This window comes from Trachypithecus francoisi, unplaced genomic scaffold (genome assembly GCF_009764315.1).
Source record: "Trachypithecus francoisi isolate TF-2019V2 unplaced genomic scaffold, Tfra_2.0 Lachesis_group10, whole genome shotgun sequence".
In the NCBI taxonomy this organism is placed as follows: Eukaryota; Metazoa; Chordata; class Mammalia; order Primates; family Cercopithecidae; genus Trachypithecus; species Trachypithecus francoisi.
Window position 1 is genome coordinate 29,910,573 of NW_022681455.1, and position 2,886 is coordinate 29,913,458.

Consider the following 2,886-nt stretch of genomic DNA (forward strand, 5'->3'; position numbering starts at 1 on the left):
ATCTTGGCATCTGCTCCTTGGAGGACTTGGACTAAAAATCATTTCCATCTGCACGTCAATAACTCTTACTTATTCCAACTTGTAAATCCTTCTCTTTATCCAACTTCTGCCACCCTCATATAACTGATTTTGCTTGTGTTTGTAGTATCTCTTTGAGTTAACAGGTATTTTTTGTATTAAGCCACTAAATTTTTAGGTAGTTTGTGACACAGCAGTTAATAACTATTAAGGCTTTCTGAAGTTTCTATTATTCTATGAATATTATCCACATCTCTTTTAATTTGTTGCATTTTAATAATGTTAGCCATACTTGCCGTTTCCAGTCCTTTCCGGCTATTCTTTTTTTTTTTTTTTTTTTTTTTGAGGCGGAGTCTCGCTCTGCCGCCCGGACTGGAGTGCAGTGGCCGGATCTCAGCTCACTGCAAGCTCCGCCTCCCGGGTTTTAGGCCATTCTCCTGCCTCAGCCTCCCGAGTAGCTGGGACTACAGGCGCCCGCCACCTCGCCCGGCTAGTTTTTGTGTTTTTTTAGTAGAGACGGGGTTTCACCGTGTTAGTCAGGATGGTCTCGATCTCCTGACCTCGTGATCCGCCCGTCTCGGCCTCCCAAAGTGCTGGGATTACAGGCTTGAGCCACCGCGCCCGGCCCGGCTATTCTTTATTGAAACTTTTTATTTCGCCTTTCTTTGTACTTCCTTCCTTCTTTACTCCTTTTCTCCCTCAGAGCTTTCTCCTTCCCTCCATTTTTTTCACAAATGCTATGTGGTTAGGCTAAAAGTATTATTTTAATCTTATGCTAAAAGTATAATGCCATAAATTATAGAATAAAAGTAAAGAAAATGAAGCTATTAATGGAATATGAAAAAATGCTTAAGGTGATTCTGTAGCCAAGACAATGGTTTTTAACATTTAATCTCCACCTTCAATTGAATGTTTTCAAAACACCTGAGCACCATGAGCTATTTCCCATTCTTGGTACAAGCACTTGGGAAATCAATTAGCCTTATCTAGTATGATTAACATCCATGCACCAAATAATCCCACCATCTGCTCCTGATCATATACTCTGGGGATATTCTTGGCTATGTATCCAGGAGACATGTACACCAATGTTTATGGCAAAAACTGGAAACAATCACATATACATCAATGGGAATTAACAAAATTGTGGTATAATCGCAAAAAGTAAAACTTTAGCAGTAAAAATGAATGAAGGCGGGCACGGTGGCTCACCCCTGTAATCCTAGCACTTTGGGAGGTCAAGGCGGGCAGATTGCCTGAGATCAAGAGTTTGAGACCAGCCTGTAATCCCAGCACTTTGGGAGGCCTAGGTGGGTGGATCATGAGGTCAGGAGATCAAGACCATCCTGGCTAACACGGCGAAACCCCATCTCTACTAAAAATACAAAAAAAAAAAAAATTAGCCAGGTGTGGTGGCAGGTGCCAGCAGTCCCAGCTACTTAGGAGGCTGAGGCAGGAGAATGGCGTGAACCCGGAGGTGGAGCTTGCAGTGAGCCAAATCTCCCCACTGCACTCCAGCCTGGGCAGCAAAGCGATACTGTATTTCAAAAAAATAAAAAAATAAAAGAAGAGTTCCAGACCAGCCTGACCAACATAGTGAAACCCTGTCCCTACTAAAAATACAAAAATTAGCCGGGCGTGGTGGCAGGCGCCTGTAATCCCAGCCACTTGGGAGGCTGAGACAGGAGAATCGCTTGAACCAAGGTGGCGGAAGTTGTAGTGAGCTGAGATCGTGCCCCTGCACTCCAGCATGGGCAACAAGAGAGAAACTCCATCACAAAAAAATAAATAGAGAAATAAAATAAAGAATTAAAGGAAAAACACCATCCTGTATCAGAGATAACTCTCCTACACATAACGTGCATCACAGAAGAATAGTTATAGTGTGAGTTCTCTGTATGGGGAGTTAAAAAAAAAAAACAAGTCAAACTGTGATTTGGGTATATATATACTTATTGTAAAAATCTTTAGTGACAGTGCAAAGGAATAGTAAATACAAGACTCAAGACAGAGGTTCCTTTTGGGGGATAGGATTGGACAACAGTCTAGGGTGGCTTCATTTGTTCTCTCTCTTATGCCAGGAGGGGATGCCCAGGTGGTTAGTTACTTGATCGTAAAACTTTATTTATTTGTTTAGTGTTGCTCTTGTCACCTAGGCTGAAGTGCAGTGGTGTGATCTCGGCTCACTGCAACCTCCGCCTCCTGGGTTCAAAGGATTCTCCTGCCCCAGCCTCCTGAGTAGCCAGGATTACAGGCACGCACCACAACTCCTGGCTAATTTTTGTATTTTTAGTAGAGATGGGTTTCACCATGTTGACCAGGCTGGTCTCGGACTCCTGAGCTCAGGTGATCTACCCACTTTGGCCTACCAAATTGCTGGAATTACAGGCATGAGCCACTGCTCCTGGCCCACAAATCTTTAAAGTGGCATTTTTCAAAATGCACCTTGCCTTTCCTGATTGATTATTTGGAAATGTAAGATAAAGGAATATACCAAAGTTCACCACAAGGATCCTCAGCGATAACTACTCATTGTAAAACAAAGCCGCAGCTGGCTGGGCACGGTGGCTAGCCAGCACTTTGAGAAGTTGAGGCCGGTGGATCTCGAGATCAGGAGTTCGAGACCAGCCTGACCAACATGGTGAAACCCCGTCTCTACTAAAAATACAAAAATTAGCTGGGCGTGTTGGTGCGCACCTGTAATCCCAGCTACTCAGGAGGCTGAGGCAGGAGAATCTCTTGAACCTAGAAGGCGGAGGTTGCAGTGAGCTGAGATTTTGCCACTGCACTCCAGCCTGGGCAACAGAGGGAGACTCCATCAAAAAAAACAAAAACAAAAACAAAACAAGCCACAGCCAATGGTAAGGA